This window comes from Papaver somniferum, chromosome 5 (genome assembly GCF_003573695.1).
Source record: "Papaver somniferum cultivar HN1 chromosome 5, ASM357369v1, whole genome shotgun sequence".
NCBI classification, from domain to species: domain Eukaryota; kingdom Viridiplantae; phylum Streptophyta; class Magnoliopsida; order Ranunculales; family Papaveraceae; genus Papaver; species Papaver somniferum.
Window position 1 is genome coordinate 187,906,832 of NC_039362.1, and position 23,874 is coordinate 187,930,705.

Below are 23,874 nucleotides of genomic sequence, written 5' to 3' on the forward strand. Positions count from 1 at the left end.
TTCACAGCACGTGTTCAAAGTATGTCGATATCCTTACTTTGTAAGTTCTCTTTCACACTTACAACCTTGAAACCAATTTTCCACACTTCCAAACAAGTTTAGAATTGGTTCATCTGACTTTCAAGAACCATGTGATTGATCAAACAAACATTCAATCACAGTCATGGGTTTAACGGTTCTACGCCCATGTGAGTATTGTGCATAGTCACACTAGCTTTCTAAAAATTCGGTTGACTAGGTACTAGGATCGGTTCCCCTCATATATATGGTATCTAACTTATATGTGTTGCACATGTCCATAGGATCGGTTCCCCTTTGCCTAAAAACGTGTTGCACATGTCCATAGGATCGGTTCCCCTTTATGCTATAAACCATGTTGCACCTCATACAAGGATCGGTTCCCCTTTGTGATATACTGTACCTCTTACTAGGATAGGTTCCCCTTTCCCAAATTTGGTCAGAAATAACACAAACCCGATCACACCATCTTAGGTAATTACTTAAGATCGATTTCACTAATAAAAGTCATACCAATACATAAGTCAGGCCTTTGTGAATAGTTCTACCAAGATCACAAACAAGTTGTGAGCGGTTATTCTCAATCACACATATTGGTTGTTCATAAGATATGCAATGAATAACAAAAACAATAACACCTGGCAATTTCCTTTTCACTTCACAAACAAGTTTATGAACTTACTTCCTTAGAACACATGTAAATATTGTTCCCTAGGATGAAATCCTCACCTCATTCCCATACATAATCACAATAGCATTCAAATGATTATGGTGATGTCTTATCTACAGAGTTTAATGGTTAAGTAATAAACCTCGTATTGTATTCCTTAATACTATGTCTATCTAGAGTTCAAATATGCTTCGCAGTTATGTTTTCAATATGCACGACTTGAAAGATACGTTAGGGAATGAAACAGTTCAAGTCAAATATCACTAACCTCAAGTGGAAGGATGATTGTTGTCGTTGTAGCTCATTTCTTCTTCACATCTTCAAGTCTTCGCAATACTTGTAATGGCTCATATCCTAATACTTTCAATCTAACTTATACGAAGTTGAATCTAGTACATAATCAAGCGACTCTTAACATGAGTTTTGATTCACTAACATATGACAACCAAACTTGACATACCAACGGTTGGTGGGTTCAACCGATCACTGATCTAACAATACCCCCCTTTGTTAATTTTAGTGACAAAACTCTTACATCATATAGGTAAAAAAATTACAAGAATTCATTAGACATACGCTTGATTCCCGAATTCAACAGCACAGTAAACTGCTTACATTCAATCCTTGAAAATGTCGTTGTTGACATTATAATAACAAAGCTAATACTCCCCCTAAGGAATATAGGTAGATATTCAATTCGCACGTCTTTGTTATACCAATTCATATGACATGTTACTCCCCCTTAGTCTGTGCTTTCACTCTTTCGTTTAGATAAAACGTTTAAGCACCACTGTTCTTTTCCTTAGCGATACCAATCAATATAAAATCAATGCCAGTATCACCTGTTTACTTCATATATTTCTCCCTCTTTTTGTCACAAAAATGACAAAGAAACGAAAAAATAAAGGACAACACGAAAAGAATCTTACAAATCTCAATAGACTTGCAACCTGTAGAGTTAGGCACGAGGGTTCCACACATCATGTTCTGATAACCAATATCAAAACTGAAACTACAAGTAGTTTTATTTTGATATGTTACCAAGGAAACAATTGTCTGGAACAATTTTTCCACTTTAGTTTAGCAAAACACAAATCAACTAAGCACCTTGGTCCCTTTGCTAAACCGATTGTTCAAAAACAACCGCTTAATTCGATAAGACCAAAATAAAGATAACTCTATTTTTCTCATCAGGTTCTAATTATCCATAAACTTAGACCTTTCAATTTTAAACAAGACAAGTACTAGGTTAGTTAACTAGGATTTATTGTTAAGGCATTCGTTTAGACTTGAATAACCGAAACCTCACTTTGATAAGTCTAACTAAGATCAGAATTAACTTAGTTTCTCTTATCCGGAATCGAATTGGACTAAACAACTCATACCGTACACCTTTTATTTCGTTAATCCATAAATAATTCATACAAACTAACAGAAATCAACTTGCATAATTATTCACCTCAACCGGAAGCAATTTAAACAACATAGACATTAAAAGCACCGCGATTGCACCGAAATTTTGTAAGCCTAAAAAACTGATATCATACAAACGCAAGATAACAATAGTTTTTCTTAACCGGAACCAATTGAATCACACACAACATCAATTGTACCGAATTTTTTTTAAGTAAAAGCAATAAATATATATAATATAAACTCAGGCTTTTCTTAAACAGGAAAACAATTAACTAACAAGATTGTTACCTCAAGTTTCGCATCCACTTCTCCAATATGTTTGCATCTTCGTCCAGGGAGAATTGGTATCGAAATATCATCATGTTGTCATCCTTATGCATAAACAAAAGAATAACAACAACCAACCTTTACCAGAGAAAGGTTGAAAATCGGTTTTAACAATTGCAAGCAAAAGTTGAAAACCGTCGAAACACATATGCTTTTATGCTAAACCAAAACCGATTCAACATATTGTGACTTTTTCACATATTGTTTCTACCAGAAACCCTCATGATTCTTTGATAAAGCCTACCAACATGGGATAGAACTTAATCCTTCTAAATCAAAAAGTCACCCAAACCACAAGGGTTCACAATATATGAGATCGAATATTAAGGTAGTAAAACCGAAATCAAACATCCCATAAACATTCATATCAGGAAGATAAAAGCATTCAAGCACAGGCTATGTAAACCAAAAACTATCACAAGGAAAATCAAATAATTTTATTCATAAAAGATAGTTTTATTCATAATAGACTTTATTGAAATAAATCTAAAACTACTGTTTATTTTTCCTTCCTTTTTCTTGAAGAGATTTAATCTTCTTTTACTTGTACCTCAGAATCTTCTTCTGAGACATCTTCTTGTTCTCCTTTTAGGAACTCATCATTGATCGTTACGATTCCTTCAAGAGTTTCCGGATCATTTCTGTATACAAACATCAATTGTCTCTGAATACATTCTAATTGTCTTCCAAGACGCAAATTGTGAAACATGAGATCTCCATTACTATAGATTTGATAATATGATATACTTGATCCCTTTTGAGTTCCACCCATCCGGTTAATGATTCCTTGAGAGACACTTTTAGTAACTTTATCATCTCCAACACAGTTCCCTATTGCTCTTTCACATATCTTGGTGATGAGACAGGGATATCCAAGATTTCTATGGAATCCTGTAACATTGATGGATTCAATGATTTTAAATATCTGATTGATAATTATTCCACAAATATCAATTTGTTTCTTCCCTTCAAGGAGGTAAAAAACCAATTCAGCAAAATCCTTATTCCAAAGAGAGGAATCTCTTGAGAAAGCATAGAGGGTTGGTACGACAAGTTTACCGAAGATCCTTAAGTGTAAGGGAATGTCTTTGGTTATCATTCTTCCCTTTTTCCATTCAACAATCTTACCAGTGATAAATTTTGAAATGTTATCGTGCTCAATTTCAGAAGCAGTGATCATATGACCTTTCACCCTATAGTTGAAGATTTCTGATATCATCTTTCTGTTGACATGAAGAAACGTACTTCCAACCAAAGTGTTAAAAGTAAGGTTTTTATGATCAATATTGTGAATATTAACATAAAAGATTCTTACTACATCATGAAAGTATTTTTCAAAACCGAACATATTTCCCCAAGTTCGATCTCGAACAAACTTCACGTAACTGGTTTCTGAAACATCTGGATCGAATCTTTTTTCTTCAGTGAAGCTAACTCTCTTCAAGGCTTGATATCTTCCAAAACATGTGCTATCTACAAAGTTTGTAAAGTCATTCTTCCCTTTGATCAAGTGTGGATTCTTGATTTTCTAAACATCTTCAGGAGATATAAACGGATTCAAGACAAACTTGTCAATTCCAGAGATTTCTTCTCTTGTTTTCCTTTTTCCCATACTTGAGAAAATATGAAATATCCTAGTTACGGTTTTGAGCAATCTTCCCCAATATGTTTGAACACATAGCAATATATTATCTTGTATAGGAAGACTTGGCATCAAAAACCGGAAATAACTAGTTTTAGGAAAAACTCTCAAAATCGGAAATCGTGGCTTGTGGGAAAATAATTTCGATTTTGTATCTAGATCCTTCTTTTGGAAAACCGGTTTTCTATGGACTGGATCTTTATTTAGGGTTGATTCCATGTTTTTGTCCAATAATTTGTGTACTCTTTCATTACCAGAATGTGATAATATCAGTTGATATTTATTCAAGAATTTACTAGAGTATACAGAAATCAAATTGAACAAAAAAAGATATTTGTTAAAAATATCATCAGAATCATAAACCATGTAATATTTCAAAAGATCACTTGCTTCATTAAAACAGTTGTGAGGTGTATGAAGCAATCCTTTGTTAATAGAATTATTAACTGAAAACTTATTCCTTGTAGGAATACATATTTTCCAAAGTCGCACCTTAGATGATGAAACATTGACAGAATTGCATCTGAAAATGTACATATATATATTTTGCTAGGCCATCCAAAATATATTTAAGATTCCAGATTTAACAAGAACACAATAGCCATGGTTCATACAAATCATAAGAGGGATCTTATGCATTTTCAAGATACAACCTGTTACATAGGTCTTAGTATCATTGTTACTCAACATAAGGATCATGTAAGTCACTCAATAAATACATAAGCATAATTCCTAACATATTTAGGAATAAGAGTATTACATAATTCATACGTGATTTCCACCACGATCTTATAAAGTAGTCAAATCCTGCTACTATGTTAACTGAATTAGACATTAGATTCAATTCTTATAAGTTGGATCGCACCATACACAGATTGTTATATCTTTTCGTGTTTTCCTGCGCTGATACCAATTGGAAAGGTGAGGGTCCCAAATATACCACAAGCTAAAACTTTTCCTACCTATAAGTCCTTTCTCCGAAAGTGATTGTCTATGGACTGAGTCGAGACAATACAACTAATTGGTTCACACTTCGTGTGATCGTCTATGGATACAAGATCGGGACAATACAACAACGAAGTATATTCACTTGATACAAAGGTTCAGACTTAATCAAACACAATAAGATTGTTTATCAAGTAAATAGGAATCAAAGTTTGTGTAATTTAATTTAATTATAATAAAACAATTATAATATGGAAATATAAAGTAAATGAAACAGCAAGATTTTGTAAACGAGGAAACCGAAAATGCAGAAAAACTCCGGGACCTTGTCCAGAATTGAATACTCTCAAGATTAAGCTGCTACACAAAATTACACCTTACTTCGTATAGTTGAGACCAAGCAACTAAACCTATAGTTCACCTAGTTCCGTCTGTACTCCCACGCCTCCAACTTATAAATAAGTCACGTACTTGGAACAATTCCTTTGGTTCGTATTCTAAACAGTAAAGGAACAACAAATCTGTTTGGTATCAACTCTATTCAACCAAGTGATATGAGTCGGACAAAGGCTCTTCTGTTTATCTTAACATAAACTCCTTCGTCAGGTCCTTAGATCTATCTTATGTTCAATTACCGAAGTAATCATTTAAGATTAAGCCAACAACACTCTTAATCCAAAGAATTGTGTTGATGCCGATTTAATCAATTAATCAATCCAATCTACCACAAGGATAAACTGATTATTAATTGGATCATCTTTTACCAAAACAAGTATTGTGCACACCAAAGATTATAAACCCAAGTCAGATCTTCAATATCTTCTTTGTCTTCAAATCTTCTTAAATCTTCAATAAAAACCTGCACACAATCACTTGAATCTCTTGTGATCAATCACGCACAGAACGGAGTCTGTTAACAATAGATTATCACAAGATCATATTTAGAACTAACAACAGTCTAAAGATCCCCGTTGAAACTCTGAACTTGTTTGAGTGAATCTTATATCAGAAGAGAAGATCCTCAAGCATAAACAAACTAGGTGCAATCAGATTTCAACCACCATTACTCAATCAAATCAATCGAAAACAAAAGATAAACCGTAATCATCTAGTTTCCCACCAACGGTACACGCTAGAGATTCTCAATACCAAAGAATACTTTAAACTGAGCGGTCGTAAGAGATTTCTCCTAATTAGGTTACTCTCCTCTCCGAATAGGCGGCTACATCATTAACAACAACAAAAGAGGAAGTTTGTTGTTACGAAGGATTAGTTTTCTAGAAAAGAAAACTTCAAGTATTTATAGACAAGGAAGTTTGGACACCAAGGAATTTCCAAAACCGAAAATATTCTCAAGATATTCATTAAAGCACAAATTCGGTTTCCATAACTCCTAGAAATGCTCTGTCCAAAAATAATGATCGAAATCTCTCGAAAAATCTAATTAGTAAATGCACATTACTAATTCTGTAATTTCCTTACAAAATGAACTAAATAACCTTAATTAAAAGATTCTTAACTTACTTATGTTTCGATCCTGGGATTTTCTTCCTTTAGATATTAAGGAATAACTTTGAACAATTAAAGAAATAAACATTCACAACACGTGTTAAAAGTATGTCGACATCCTTACTTTGTAAGTTCTCTTTCACACTTACAACCTTGAAACCGATTTGCCACACTTCCAAACAAGTTTAGAATCGGTTCATCTGACTTTCAAGAACTATGTGATTGATCAAACAAATATTCAATCACAATCATGGGTTTAACGGTTCTACCAAAACAAGTTTCGGTTCTACCTCCACGTGAGTACTACGCATAGTCACACTAGCTTTCCAAAAATTCGGTTGACTAGGTACTAGGATCGGTTCCCCACATATATATGGTATCTAACTTATATGTGTTGCACATGTCCATAGGATCGGTTCCCTTTTGCCTAAAAACGTGTTGCACATGTCCATAGGATCGGTTCCCCTTTCTGTTATAAACCTTGATGTACCTCATACAAGGATCGGTTCCCCTTTGTGATGTACTGCACCTCTTACTAGGATCGGTTCCCCTTTCCCAAATTTGGTCAGACATAACATAAACCCGATCATACCATCTCAGGTGATTACTTAAGATCGGTTTCACTAATAAAAGTCATACCAATACATAAGTTAGGACTTTGAGAATAGTTCTACCAAGAACACGAACAAGTTGTGAGCGGTTATACTCAATCACACATATTGGTTGTTCATAAAATATGCAATGAATAACAAAACCAATAACACCTGGAATTTGCTTTTCGGTTCACAAACAAGTTTATGAAATTATTTCCTTAGAAAACATGTAAACATTGTTCCCTAGAATGAAATCCTCACCTCATACTCATACATAATCACAATAGCATTCAAATGATTATGGCGGTGTCTTATCTACAAAGTTTAATGGTTAAGCAATAAACCTCGCATTGTATTCCTTAATACTATGTCTATCTAGAGTTCAAATATGCTTTGCAGTTCTGTTGTCAATATGCACGACTTGAAAGATACGTTAGGGAATGAAACAGTTCAAGTCAAATATCACTAACCTCAAGTGGAAGGATGATTGTTGTCGTTGTAGCTCCTTTCTTCTTCAAATCTTCAAGTTTTCGCAATACTTGTAATGTCTCATATCCTAATACTTTCAAGCTAACCTATACGAAGTTGACTCTAGTACATAATCAAGCGACTCTTAACATGAGTTTTGATTCACTAAAATATGACAACCAAACTTGACATACCAATGCTTGGTGGGTTCAACCGAGCAACGCTCTAACAACATCTTTTCCATCAGAAGACATAATGCTTGGAGTCGCCATACAAATATGAGATTGTGAGAATACACAGAATAAACTCTACAAGTAGTCTTGTAATAAAACAAGTTTTCAAATAAGGACAAAGGAATATAGGGTTACGGAACATTTATACAAGAAAAGGATTCACGTACAACCAATCGCATCTCTAAAAAAGGCTGAATTGTTGAATTTAACCCTCTTTTAATAATAAAAAGGGAAACCTTTTCATTACCAATTCATGATATGACATGATCAACAAAATTCCGGAAAACAAAGAGAAAGAAAAATAAAAACAAAAAATTTCTTTTTCTTAAGCCTGATTTGTGTTCAACTCTTGTCTCTTTGATCAGGCACATGAGACAAGATGCACTTTCAACACGATCAAGCTGTGTAGGTGTGAAAGATAATTTGTACACTATTCATTTCTTGTGCGGAACTCTTAATACCCTCTTTCACAGAATGTTTAGACCTTGTTCTTTTCCGGAGAGGTCTAATCATTTCTTTAGAAATTAACTTTTTCGGAGAAGAATTGAGTTTACTTACCTGATAGGAATTAGACTTCTGAACAAGTTTGAGCTTTTTTGCTTATCGATTTTCTCTCCGTTGAAGTTTGTTGGCATATCTTATTTTATTCTTGTACTTGAAACACTTAGAGATTTCATGACCCTTAAAAGTACAATAAGAACATGTCAATGTGGAGGAACGGTTATACTCTATCACACATATTGGTCGTTCATACGATATGCAATGTATAATAAAACTAATAACACCTGGAAATTTCCTTTTCGGTCCACAAACAAGTTTATGAACTTAATTCCTTAGAACACATGTAAATATGTTCTTTAGGATGAAATCCTCACCTCATACCCATACATAATAACAGTAGCATTCAAATGATTTTGGAGATGTCTTATTTACAAAGTTTAATGGTTAAGCAATAAATCTCGTATTGTATTCCTTAATACTATGTCTATCTAAAGTTCAAATATACTTCGCAGTTATGTTTTCAATATGCACGACTTGAAAGATACATTAGGGAATGAAACAGTTCAAGTCAAATATCACTAACCTCAAGTGGAAGGATGATTGTTGTCGTTTTAGATCCTTGCTTATTCACATCTTCAAGACTTCGCGATACTTGTAATGTCTCATATCCTAATACTTTCAAGCTAACCTATACGAAGTTGACTCTAGCACATAATAAAGCGACTCTTAACATGAGTTTTGATTCACAAAAATATGACAACCAAACTTGATGATAGACACATTTTTGTGTCTGAATTGTCCTCGGTGTCTCTATTGCTAGTGCTTGATTTTGTACTTATTATGGTGTTTTTATTTTTGTCTCTATTGCTAGTGCTTGGTTTGTCCTCGGTGTCTCTATTGAAAATACACTTGTGCAGAAAAAGTTGCTCAAAAAGTGCTATTTGGACCCCTGGAGGACATTTGCTATACGGACCCAGATTTGGCTAAGGGACACACAAGGTTATGCGTAGTCCAAATTCATCCTCAGCACCCAAATTTGTCCTCATCACCCATCTGCTATTTGCACCCCAGGAAAGGATAGGGGCACTTCATCTTCTACATTTCAAAGAATATTTTGGCGGGAAAATATTTCCATTCACTGGCAGATTTTCCGATCGGATTTTGGAGGAGTTTTTGTGCGATTCAATCGCTGAAACTTTACGGGTAGTTGTGATATGTATAACAGAGCTGGTATGGGTGTTTGTTTCGATCAAATTTGGCTGAAAAATCCGTGAGAAGAAAACAGGGCAGCACGTGCATGAGAGGAACAGTTCACGTGATTGCATGAGTTTTGGAGAATTTAAACGTGTTCTGCTCATGTTTGATGACTCGAGCAACACTTTGGACCTTGACAAAGATAAATAAGGAGATTTTGCAGATGTAGAAACGCGTGAGAAGCTAAATCAGGGAAGAAAATTTTCCCAGAATATTTTCTTTACTGCCCGAGTTCAATGAAGAATATTGAGAATTATGGTGTGATTAAATGAGGCTGAGGAGTATAAATATATTGCTGGGATCATAGAGAAGGGGGACGGAGAGTTTGGGGTCGAGAGGAGAGCTCAGGAGGCGTGAATCAAAAGTTTTCAGAACTCTGTTTCTGCTGCTGCACCAAGAACACGAAGAACAAAAGACCACCAGAGGCAGTCGTTTATCAACAGTGACAACGACAGCCACATGAGGGTCGCAGAGTTACAACAACATCAGTTCTTTTCTATCGTTCTTTGTAACAGTGTTTTGCAACAATTATAAACGTTGCAAACACCCAATTTTCATCATTTTCTCCATTTCATCATTTGTACACCTACTTTGAGAAATGAAATCAACTTTTGAGCGTGTTTCCAACATCATGATGAGCTAAACCCAATCCTTGGAGTTATGGAGGAAGCCATTGTTTCGGTAAAAGTGATATATTTCTATTACTTAATTACAACAACTCTATTATGATTTTTGCATTGAACTAAAAATTGTTTATATGATTTTGATTAGTTAGGTGTATTTTCTCTTGATAGAATATGCTTGCTTTAGGGTTTTGATATTCTATGCTTGGATTAACATCTATTCTTTCGGAAATCTACATGTCTAGGCAATACTATTAGAATCAATTTGAATGTTGAGTTGCATAATTATTGTTTTATTAAATCACTAATATCAACCAATGGTGGAATCCTAGCCCTATTCTCTCCATAATTTTCACAACATCTTTTTAATTTAGTTCGTTATTTTTATTTATTAAAAAAAATCTAAAAATCCGCTTTCAAAAGTCTTGAACGAATCATATTACTACAACAACTTTGAAAACACATCAAATTTTGTCGCCGCTTCCGGGGACTTGTCTTTAGGCTAGAGTTGTTTTTAGGAAACTTAGAAAGCTTTGCTAAACCCAACTAGGACCTCTCGTCCGTCTTGTATCAAGTTAGCTAAAACCGAGGCAAATTATGAGCTGAAACCGAGGCAAATTATGAACTGAAACCTGGGAATTTACAGATGCTCCCAATGTTTTTAGGGAAGGAGAATGAGAACCCCTATTTTCATGTTAGGGAATTTGAGGAAGTTTGTAGTACTCTAAAAATTAAAAACCTAAGTGATGATGCGTTGAAACTTAGGTTATTCCCCTTTTCCTTAAAAGATAAAGCCAAATCTTGGCTGTATAGTTTGGACTCTGAGTCAATTGAAACTTATGACCAACTTACTTCTGCCTTTATACATAAGTTTTTCCCAAGTCATAAAACATCGCCTATTAGGACACAAATATGTACTTTTGCCCAACAAGAGGGAGAATCTTTATATAAGTACTTAGAAAGGTTCAATGACTTGATATCTCAATGTCCTCATCATGGTTTGGAGAAGGTTAGGTTAGTTCAGATCCTCTACGAGGGTTTAGATTATTCAACAACAACCATGGTTGAGTCCTTATGCACAGGTGGGTTTGAGAATAAAACTGTTGATGAAGCGATGACATTTTTGAATGAAATCGTCGATAAGACCCAACAATGGAAAAATAGTAGGGAACCCCATAAAACAATTCTTCTAAGTAGAGGAAATGTTAATAGGGTAGAAGGATCTTATGAGTCAGATGCCAAAATAGCATCTATAGCCAAAAGGTTAGAAGCCTTAGAATTAGGTCATTCTAGTGGTAGTAGTGGTAGAAATGAGCCTTTTTGGGAAGGCCATGTTGTTGAAGAGCAAGCCAATGCTCTTTATAACAATACTAGGTTTGAGAACCGACAGAAGTTTGACCCATATTCAGAAACCTATAACCCTGGCTGGAGAAACCATCCAAAACTTTCTTGGTCCAAGGGCCAGAATCAAGGTCAGTCTAGTAATGCTCAGATTCCCCCAGTTTTTGGCTATAACTAAGAATCCTTCAGCTTCGTCACAGTTTCAGATCCCTTCAGATAAGAAAATCATGAGTTTAGAAGAGTCTCCTGCCTTGTTAACTCGGAACAATTTAGAATTTCAGCAATCGGTTGCACAAGGATTAGATGAAAATAAAAATATGGTACAAGCTAACTCTCAGGCTATTTCCGAGTTGAAATCCCAGGTTAGTCAGATAAATGAGACATTGAGGGAAAAAGGAAAGTTTCCTAGTCAACCACAACCTAACCCTAGGGGAGTCCATCAAATATCTTTAGCTGGTGAGAAATCATCAAACCATGTGAACTCGATAACAACCCTTAGGAGTGGTAAAAAGGTAGACAATAAGGTATCCATGCCTAGTGGACATACTGTAGTTCCACCTTCTACTTCCCAAGAGGAGTCCGTAGACGAGGAAACTGAAACAGTCTCTAAGGATTCCTAAGAAATTCCTGATAGGTCTACATTTGTGGCTAGAGCCCCATATCCACATTTATTAGCCCCAACAAAGAAGGAGTCGACTTTCAACGAGATAATGGAAACATTTAAGCAGGTGAACATCAACATTCCGCTATTAGAAGCAATTAGGCAGATGCCTGCTTATGCCAAGTTCCTTAAAGATCTTTGTACACGAAAGCGTAAGCTTAATGTCCATAAGAAAGCTTTTTTAGCTGGTCAGGTAAGTTCCATTCTTCTGAACCAAACACCCCCTAAGTATAAGGATCCTTGATGACCCACCATATCTTGTGCGATTGGTGATCACATGGTCGATAAAGCTTTACTTGACTTAGGAGCTAGTGTTAACTTACTCCCGTATCATGTATACACCCATCTAGGTCTTGGTAAGTTGAAACCGACTAAAATGATACTACATTTAGCTGATAGGTCTGTCAAAGTCCCTCGTGGTGTCATAGAGGATGTTCTGATTGAGGTTGATAAGTTTATTTATCCTGTGGATTTCGTTGTTCTAGACACCCAGCCTGTTCAGGACCCAAGTCGTCAAATCCCAGTGATTTTAGGTCTCTCATTTTTAGCCACAGCTAACGCTGTCATCAACTGTAGGACTGGGCTTATGAACATATCATTTGTTAATATGACCACTGAACTAAATATCTTTAATGTTACAAGACAACCTTCTGAGAACGATGATTTAGAAGAAGTGAATATGATTAGAACTTTAGTTCAAGATTTGGTTCATGATAATTGGCTTAACACTTTACTGGTAGATTATTTAGATGATTTTGAGGAAACCATTCTCTTAGATCAGATATGTGATCAGTCTCTAGAAGAATCTCTTGAGTATTTTAAGGACTCTGAAGATCCGGAAATTCAAGAAATAGTTAGAGATTTGTCTGTGAACCCTAAGTTCGGGGGTAGTGATGGTTCTTGTGATTGTATCCTATCCCTAATTAGAGTCCCTAACTTGGGACTCGAGCCTTGTACATCTTAGATATTACTCGAGTATTTTCAGACTCCGCAACCCGATCCTCCTGATACTGTCCAGGAGGTAACCCAGGTATTAGAGACCCATTTTTCGGATGAATCTATTTATCGAGACACACATATTAAGTTCAATTACGCGCCGCAGATAAACCCAGTTATCTTGACAGAAACCTTAGATGAGGACGTGTTCCTTCTTTTCATTTTTCTGAATCAGCGCAGTTGTCTCATACTGGTGTCAGCTCTATTTGGTCTTATGGACCCACAATTGTTTCGACTATTGATATATGACTTTGGAAGGTGACAATCCATTTTGAGGTATTTGATGTCTAGCTAAAGACTTTAAATTTAGCATTTCCTGGGAGGTACTCATGCTTACGGTAATATCCTTCCTTATTTCTTTTTCCATCCATCAAGTGGTAACAGTTTCTTATTGTTCATTTCATCTTTAGAACATTGAGGACAATGTTATATTTAAGTTTGGGGGTGGGGAAGAAACTTTTTGTTAGCTCTTAGCTGCAACAAATAAACTCCAGAGCCTAGAAATTTATGCTTATTAAGGTTGGCACTAATGATAGACACATTTTTGTGTCCGATTTGTCTCGATTCTATATATTGTTAGGGCTCATTTTTGTACTTATTATGGTGTTTTATTTATTTGTAGGTATTTTTGGCCAATAAACATTTTTGGAAAAAATTGGCTCGAAAGTTGTCGGAAAGCCCCCGGAGGACATTTGCTATTCAGACTCTTACTTTGGATAAGGGGTAACCTAATTACTAAGGGGCATCCCATTTCCAGGCAGTTGCTAATCGCACCCCTACCCTGGATAAGGGGCAACCATCTTCAACATTTTAAAAACCAGGTTTTGGCGGGAAAATAGGTGCAGTGAAGAACAGTTTTGGCAATCGTGATTTGGAGGAGTTTCAGGTCGATTAAACCTCTGATTTTCATAGGATAGACTCCTTATGGGTCTAGGAATCTGATATGGGTGTTTAAATCGATTAGACTAGGCTCAATCAACGAGTTTTTCTCACAACAGAAAATATGGAAAGTCACGTGTGTGACCTGTTTTAGGGAATTTTAAAGAGATTAAAGTGCTGTAAACTTTCCCAAAGATTTGTATCTATCTAAGGAGGAGTTTAGAATAAAAAGGAAAGCTCAGAAACGCGTAGAAATTCTAAAACAATAAATTGCCGCAACTTGGCCGTGAAGAGAAGGAAAGAGATTTTGGAAGATTTGGGAGAGATTTAATCGGTATTTTTGATATAAATAGATGTCTTGGGTCATATAGAAGAGGTGTCGAGAGTTTGGGAACCTAAGGAGAGCCAGAGAAGAAGAAATCAGAGCTTTACCAAACTCCGTTTCTGCTGCTGAAGAGGAAGAACGCGAAGAACATTGACGCACGGGAAACAGTCGCAGAACAGTGTCGTTGTTTAACAGCCGAAGAACATTAAGTTGTGCAGGGCAGTCGTATTCTAGGGTCTTAAAATCAGCGACAAAGCAACAGTAATTACAACAGTTTTCTGTAACAGTTCCATTGTAACAGCTGTTTTGCAACACCAATACACTGTTGCAAACAGTCTGTGTTATTACTTTTCACTCTTTTAATCATCTTTTGAGCAACAAGCACATATTTTGAGATCATGATTAATATGAGGAGCTAAACCCCAATGCTGAGGCGATAGAGGAAGCTATTTTTCCAACAAAAAGTGGTATATTATATTTTTATTTGCAATAATTATATGATTATTTGCCTTGAACTATTATTGAATATGATTTTTATTTGAGTGATTGTGATCTATTTTGATGGAGTATGCTTAGTTTTAAGACTTTTGATGCTTCATACTTGGTATTTACAATTACTACTTTTGAAAATCTACTTGTTGCAATATTTTAGAATCAAATTAAACGAGATAATTGCGTAAATATAAGTATTGGTTTAATCACTTTGAACTTGGAAAATAGTGGAATCTTAGCCTCATTGTTTCTTTTAGTATTGATATCATCTTTGATTGAGTTTGCTATAATTTTTAGTGAGTTTTCAATTTTAATATTAGAATTTAAGTCTAATTAATATCCTTCACAAGTCTGAGAATCGAACCACTTTTACCACTATCTACAAATCAAATCAATTTTTGGCGCCGCCGACGCGGACTTGTTTTTAGGGTTTTAGATTTATTATTATTTATTATTTTTATTTTTATTATTTTTGTTCTTTTTTTTATGTTTTTGGGTATTTATCTTGTGTCTACAGGTTCTGGATCATAAAGAAAATTGAGCCAAGGAGTTTGATGATTTCATAAAGACTTGAAGCTAAAGATTAAAGCAAAAAGAACAGAAAAGAAGACAATTTTATTTTAGAAAATTTTAGTTTAGGGTTTGTTTATTTTATTTAAAAAAAACAATTGTATTAGGGTTTATTATTTTTGTAATTTTTTTTTTGGACTTTTGGACTTTCGGACTTTGGGACATTATTTTTTTATTATTACCCTACGGAAGGGTACTTTAAATATAAATTGTTTGCAGAGAAGGAGGACAATTACGATATTGTCTCTAAACCTTGGGTTCGTACACTAGACATCGGAGTCAGTGGCCCGAGTCGACTACAACCGATTCATCCCCTGTCTGGAACGGGAGGTAAGATTCTAAACACTCGTGAATCCCCTGTCAGCGAGTTACTGGACTCCTTCGTATGAATGTATATGTTGAGGACTGAATACGGACATTTATTTTTTTAGTAAAGGGAAAGGCCTGGCCATAAAAGATAAGGGTTCGGATTTCATCACCGTTCTCTTCTTGCCCGCTTTAGGAACACGTAACCTACGCGAATCTAAGCCTAAAATTTTGACTAGAACGAGACCAATAGGGTAACGAGCTTAACAGGAAAGACATTCGAAAAATATTGGTTACTCCTTTAAGAATACTTCGAAGTTCTTGATGGTTTCTGTCCTTGAATGCGTGACTGTGCCGCCTTGTAATACCGGTGAGGCCTTGGGTATCAAAGCTCCACCGAGCTTCCCTCGCCTCTATTCAACTTACGTTAACTCGAATTGATTCCAGAGGGGTTTGCTTAAATTGTAACGAATTCCCGTTCGAAGGATTAGAAGATGGTCTAAAAACAATCTAAGTGGAGCCATCATGCTTTTTGTTTTCTAAAAATCAATAGGTTTGATTTGGTTGAGTCGGCCTTGTCTGTGTTTGCTTACCCTTCCAATTTAGAAAATTTTATTGTATGCCTGAACGTAAAAGAGACGCACTAGGTAGATTTGTTAAATTGAAACCTAGTAGTTCGAAGCGTCTCGATTACCTTAATCTAGAAAGTCCGACTTTTGAAGAGTCTGTTTTTGAACGTCCTTTGACTGAGGAGAGAATACCCGTTGCTCCGATAGCGCCAGAAATGGCAACTTTGAAAGCTTTGTTGAATCCAACTAGGACTACCCGTCCTTCATGTATTAAGTTAGCTGAAACGGAGGAACCCTATGAACTGAAACCTGGGACCTTACAGATGCTCCCAATCTTTTTAGGGAAAGAAAATGAAAACCCTTATTACCATGTTTGGGATTTTGAGGAAATTTGTAGTACTCTAAGAATTAGAGGCTTAGATGATGATGCTTTGAAACTTAGGTTATTCCCATTTTCCCTAAAAGATAAGGCCAAGTCGTGGCTGTATAGTTTGGACTCCGAGTCAATTGAGACATATGAACAACTTACATCTGCCTTTTTCAATAAGTTTTTCCCTAGGCACAAAACATCGTCTATTAGGACGCAAATATGCACATTTTCACAACAAGAGGAAGAATCTTTATATAGGTATTTGGAAAGGTTCAATGATTTATTATCCTAGTGTCCTCATCATGGTTTAGAAAAGGTTAGGCTAGTTCAGATCCTTTATGAGGGTTTATATTATTCCACAACGACCATGGTTGAGTCTCTATGTACTGGTGGATTTGAAAACCAAACTGTTGATGCGGCGACATAATTTTTTAATGAAATCGTCGAAAAAACCCAGCAATGGGAAAATAGTAGGGCACCCCAGAAAACAATTCTTTTAAGTAGAGGAAACGTTAATAGGGTAGAAGGAGGCTATAAATCAGATGCCAAAATTGATGCTATAGCAAAAAGGTTAGAAGCCTTAAAAGTGGGCCAGACTAGTGGTAGAGTGGAGCCTTTTTGGGAAGGCCAGAATATTGAAGAGCAGGCCAATGCTCTTCATAATAACACTAGATTTGATAACCGTCAAAATATTGACCCATATTCAGAAACCTATAATCCTGGTTGGAGAAACCATCCGAACCTTTCGTGGTCTAAGGGCCAAAGTCAAGGTCAGTTTAGTAATTCTAATTATCCCCTAGGTTTTGGCTATACTAAGAATCCTTCAGGACTAGCTCAGTTTCAGAATCAGTCAGATAAGAAAATCCTAAGTTTAGAGGAATCTCTCGCCTTGTTAACTCAGCAAACTGCAAAATTCCAGTTATCCGTAGAACAGAGTCTACAAGCTAGTAACAGGATAGGACAAGAAAACAGTCAGGCTATTTTCGAGTTAAAAACCCAGGTTGGTATGATAAGTGATTCTTTGAGAGAAAAAGGTAAGTTTCCTAGTCAAACACAACCCACCCTAAAGGAGTTCATGAATTAGGTGCAAAACCATCGAATCAATTGAATGTTGTTAGATCCCTTAGAAGTGGTAGAGTTGTAGACAATAAGGTAACCATGCCCAATAGTGAACATACTATACTTCACCCCTCAGGATCTCACCTCTCAGGAACAGTAGCTGAAGAGACTGATAAAGTTTCTGATGATGTGAGTTCGGTTCCTGAAAGGTCTGATTTTAGGCCTAGAGCCCCATTTCCTCAGCTATTAGTACCAACAAAGAAGGAATCGAACTTTAATGACATAATGAAGGTTTTTAAGCAAGTTACCATAAACCTTCCCTTATTAGTTGCAATTAGGCAAATTCCTTCTTATGCCAAGTTCTTTAAGGATATGTGTACGCGAAAGCGAAAACTTAGCGTCCATAAGAAAGCCTTTTTAGCTAGTCACGTAGGTTCAATCATTCAGAACACCACAACTCCAAAGTACAAAGAACCAGGTTCTCCTACCATTGCTTGCACAATAGGTAACTTCCGAGTAGAAAAAGCTTTACTTGACTTAGGAGCCAGTGTGAACTTACTGCCATTCCATGTATACTTACAGCTAGGACTTGGTGAAATGAAACCTACTCAGATGACACTGCAGTTAGATGATAGGTCTGTTAAAATCCCTCGAGGTGTTATCGAGGATGTTCTTATTGAGGTCGACAAGTTTATTTATCCAGTGGATTTCGTGGTCCTAGATACCCAACCTGTCCCTGACCCAGAGAACCAAATACCTGTGATTTTAGGTATCTCATTTTTAGCTACGTCTAATGCGATCATTAACTGTCGAAATAGTGTGATGAGTTTATCTTTTGGTAATATGACTATGGAGATGAACATTTTTAATGTCATTAAGCAACCTCATGAGCTAGATGACACATGTGTTGAGGAGGTGAACATGATAGAAGCCTTAGTTCAGGAGTCATTACCAAACATCTTGTCTGAAGACCCATTAGAAAGTTGTCTATCCCATTTTGGTTTATATTTTGACGACGATAACACTATTGAACAGGTGAATGCTCTATTAGATTCTACCCCTGTTTTATACACTGATAGATAGAAAGCTAGGTTCGAACCGTTACCAGTTTCTGAGACTACCCTAATTCCTTCTTTAGAAGATCCCCCAAAGTTGGACCTTAAACCACTACCCGATACTCTAAAGTATTTGTTTTTAAGCCCATCTGAGACTTTACTTGTGATTGTAGCTTCCAATTTGGATAGTGATCAGGAAAGTAGGCTAGTAACTGTACTTCAAGACAATAAGGAAGCTTTAGGGTGGACTATAACAAACATTGAGGGTATAAGTCCTACTGTGTGTATGCATCAGATTCATTTAGAGGAAGACTCCAAACCTTCTAGGGAGATGCAACGTCGACTGAACCCTAACATGAAAGAGGTAGTTCGAAAAGAGGTGCTTAAGTTGTTAGATGCGGGTATTATTTACCCAATTTTAGACAGTAAGTGGTTCAGCCCTGTTCAGGTTGTCCCCAAGAAATCAGGTATCACTATAGTCCAGAATGATAATAATGAATTAATCCCAACCCGAGTGACCACGGGATGGCGTGTGTGTATTGACTATAGGAAATTGAACAAGGTCACAAGGAAGGATCACTTTCCCCTTCCTTTTATCGACCAAATGCTAGAGAGATTAGCTGGACATAGTCATTATTGCTTCTTAGATGGCTACTCCGGTTATAATCAGATCGTTATTGCCCCAGAAGACCAAGAGAAAACCACTTTTACCTGTCCCTTTGGTACCTTTGCGTATAGACGCATGCCTTTCGGGATATGTAATGCCCCTGCAACTTTTCAGCGTTGTATGATGAGCATATTTTCTGATATGGTAGAACGGTTATTAGAGGTCTTTATGGATGATTTTTCAGTGTTTGGTTCATCTTTCGATGAGTGCTTGCATCATTTGACATTAGTGTTGACTAGGTGTAAGAAAAAAAAAATTAGTGCTTAATTGGGAAAAATGCCATTTCATGGTTAAATCAGGAATTGTGTTAGGGAACATCGTCTCTTCAAAGGGTATAGAGGTAGACAAAGCCAAAGTTGACCTTATTAAGACTCTACAGGTCCCAAAAACCATAAAAGATATTAGGTCATTCCTAGGGCATGCAGGTTTTTACCGTCGATTCATTAAGGATTTTAGCTTGATTTCTAGACCTCTTTGCAATTTGCTTGCAAAAGATGTTAAGTTTGTCTTTGATGATGCTCGTTTATAGGCTTTTGAGAAGCTTAAAACTTTACTCACTACTGCCCCAGTAGTCCAGGCACCTGACTGGAACCTACCCTTTGATATTATGTGTGATTCTTCAGATTATGCTATAGGCGTCGTTTTAGGACAACGAGAAAACAAATTACTTCATGTGATTTATTATGCTAGAAAAACTCTGAATGATGCCCAAATGAACTACACAACTACCGAGAAAGAACTTTTAGCCATCGTGTTTTCCTTGGATAAGTTTAGGTCCTACCTATTAGGTTCTAAGATCATAATCTGTACAGATCATGCTGCTTTGAAATACCTTTTATCTAAGAAGGACACCAAACCTATATTGATTATATGGATCCTATTGTTACAGGTATTTTCCCCAGACATTAGAGACAAAAAGGGTGCAGAAAATGTAGTAGCAGACCACTTGTCTAGGCTCGTTGTTAGTTCCCCTAGTGATTCCCTTCCTATAAGGGATAGCTTTACTGATGAAAAATTGTTCTCTGTTTCCCAATCACCTTGGTATGCAAATATAGTGAATTATCTTGTTACTGGTTGAACCCCTCAACATTGGGGTAAGCAAGATCGTTCAAGGTTTTTAGCCGAGGTTAAGCATTTCTTTTGGGAAGATCCTTATCTGTTTAAGTATTGTCCGGACCATATTATTAGGAGATGTGTATCTTAGAGTGACCAGTCTAGTATTATCTCCTTTTGTCATGAACATGCATGTGGGGGTCATTTTAGTGCTAAGAAGACTGCTGCTAAGATTTTGCAGTGTGGATTTTACTGGCCTTCGTTGTTAAAGATTCTCATAGTCATTGTGTTTCTTGTGAGCGTTGCCAGAAGTTAGGAACCATTTCCCGTAGAAATATGATGCCTTTGAACCCTATTTTAGTGATTGAGGTCTTTGATGTGTGGGGCATTGATTTTATGGGTCCATTTCCTATTTCGTTTGGTTATCTTTACATACTTGTCGCTGTAGACTATGTGTAAGTGGGTTGAGGCGGTTTCGTGTAAAACGAATGACCACAGGGTCGTAGTCCAGTTTTTGAAAGAGAATATACTTATACGTTTTGGTACGCCGCGAGCTATAATTAGTGATGGAGGTTCACACTTTTGTAGTAGACTGTTTGCTCTTTTAATGAAACAATACGGTATTACCCATAAAGTAGCAACCCCATATCACCCTCAGACTAGTGGTCAGGTAGAGGTTTCCAATAGGAAAATTAAACGTATTCTAGAGAAAACAGTTAATCCAAATAGGAAAGACTGGTCGTCGAGGCTTACTGATACCTTATGGGCTTACCATACTGCGTTTAAGACACCCATTGGAATGTCACCTTATCGTTTAGTGTTTGGAAAGGCATGTCACCTGCCTGTTGAGTTAGAGCATTCGAGCCTATTAGGCTATTAAGAACTTAAACTTTTCACTTGACAAGGCAGGAGCTCAAAGAAAAGCTCCATCTCAATGAGTTGGACGAGATTCGTAGAGATGCATACGATAGTGCTAAGGAGTATAAGAACAAAATGAAACTTTTGCATGATAAGAATATTTTACGAAAGTCATTTTCTCCAGGTCAAAAAGTTCATCTGTATGACACGCGTTTGCATCTATTCCCCGGGAAGTTACGATCTCGGTGGACCGGTCCTTTTATGGTCCGTACTGTTTTTCCTCATGGCGTTGTTGAGATTGAGACACCAGATGGTAGTAGTTCTTCGAAGGTTAACGGTCAGCGATTGAAGCCCTTTTTAGAGCCTTTTCCTACAGGTGATGTTGAGGAGGACCCTGTTTACCTTGATTGACCATCGAGGCGATTTTGTATGTTGTATAATATTTTTGTAGGTTTTTGGTTACACTTCACCCAGGTACTATCTTTCCGACTTCTCTCTTTACTATTTCCTCATGTTACTTATATTTTTGGTACTGTTCTTTGATTAGAAACATTGAGGACAATGTTAGATTTAAGTTAGGGGTGGGGTAGAACTTTTTGTTACCTTTTCGTTGCAATAAATAAACTCCAGAGCCTAGAAATTTATCCCTATTAAGGATGGCACTAACCAATCTAAGTGGATGGAAGCATTTTGGTTGTAGGAGTTGAGGAACCAATCTGACTAGATGGCAACATCTAAAGAGTCTATTCATAAAACCACAGAGCTCAGGTGTTAGAAATAACATGATAGTTTCACCATATCTCGTTGAGTCCTTTTCACTTCTATTTTTATTTTGTTTTGTTTTTAAACTATGTTTCTCTAAGTGATTAGGTGGGGATCACGATTCAAGTTGTTACCAATGCTAGGGTGAATTAGAGTGATTGAGATACGAAAAAAAAAAAGACCAGATCATCAGACCAACTGGAATAAATTCAATAAAGTCGACCACTGGAACCCTTGTATATGCCAGTTGTGTTGACCTAGAGTTAGGATTATCGACCACTGGTACCCTTGTATATGCCAGTGTGTTGATATTAGTCAGACCGGTATCTCAGTCCATTAGGATAGGTTCATTTTGGCGGAGGCCTTCAGATAGATATGAGAAACACCGTTCACCTATTAAACATCAAAACCATCTATGTTTTTCTGTATCTATCTTCTTGATCTGTCCATGTGATTAGTTTTGACTCCGGATATTGATGTCCATAGTGTGACTATCTGAGTAGAGCTCTGTCACTTCATATGAATTTTAGTATGCTTGAGTGCAAACTCGTGTACAACAATTGGAATTTCGCATCAGGGTACTTCCTCCTGTAGTCAATAAATATGCCAACCAAGGAGATTCTTTAGTGCCTTCCAAGGTTCTGTGTAGATAGATAGGGTCTGGAGTATAAAGGTTTTGTGGGTATACCTCTGGTAAGCCCTCCGAAGACAACACTCCGCCACTAGGGACACCTAGGGGTTTAAAGGCTTATTACATACGCTAAATGCAATCGACGATGTCTGCGACAGTGAGTTAGGATTTTATTTCTATTTTATTTTTGCTCGAGGACTAGCAAATAATAGGTTTGGGGGTATTTGATAGACACATTTTTGTGCCCGATTTGTCTCGATTCTATATATTTTTAGGGCTCATTTTTGTACTTATTATGGTGTTTTATTTATTTGTAGGTATTTTTGGCCAATAAACATTTTTGGAAAAAATTGGCTCGAAAAGTTGTTGGAAAGCACCCGGAGGACATTTGCTATTCGGACTCTCACTTTGGATAAGGGGTAACCTAATTACTAAGGGGCATCCCATTTCCAGGCAGTTGTTAGTCACACCCCTACCCTGGATAAGGGGCAACCATCTTCAACATTTCAAAAACCATGTTTTGGCGGGAAAATAGGTGCAGTGAAGAACAGTTTTGGCAATCGTGATTTAGAGGAGTTTGACATCGATTAAACCTCTGATTTTCATAGGATAGACTCCTTATGGGTCTAGGAATCTGATATGGGTGTTTAAATCGATTAGATTGGGCTCAATCGACGGATTTTTCTCACAACAGAAAATATGGAAAGTCACGTGTGTGACCTGTTTTGGGGAATTTTAGAGGGATTAAAGTGTTGTAGACTTTCCTAAAGATTTGTATCTATCTAAGGAAGAGTTCAGAATATAAAGGAAAGCTCAGAAACGTGTAGAAATTCTAAAACAAGAAATTGCCGCAACTTGGCCGTGAAGTGAAGGAAAGAGATTTTGGGAGAGATTTAATCGGTAGTTTTGATATAAATAGATGTCTTGGGTCATATAGAAGAGGTGTCGAGAGTTTGGGAACCTAAGGAGAGCCAGAGAAGAAGAAATCAGAGCTTTACCAAACTCCGTTTCTACTGCTGCTGCTGCTGAAGAGGAAGAACGCGAAGAACATTGACGCACGAGAAACAGTCGCAGAACAGTG

General features: G+C 36.6%; 1 pseudogene; it reads right to left on the reverse strand.

The window, feature by feature from the left end:
- Positions 1–11,101: 11,101 nt before the first annotated feature.
- On the reverse strand, positions 11,102–11,201 carry LOC113284864 (annotated as a pseudogene).
- Between the last annotated feature and the right edge of the window lie 12,673 nt (positions 11,202–23,874).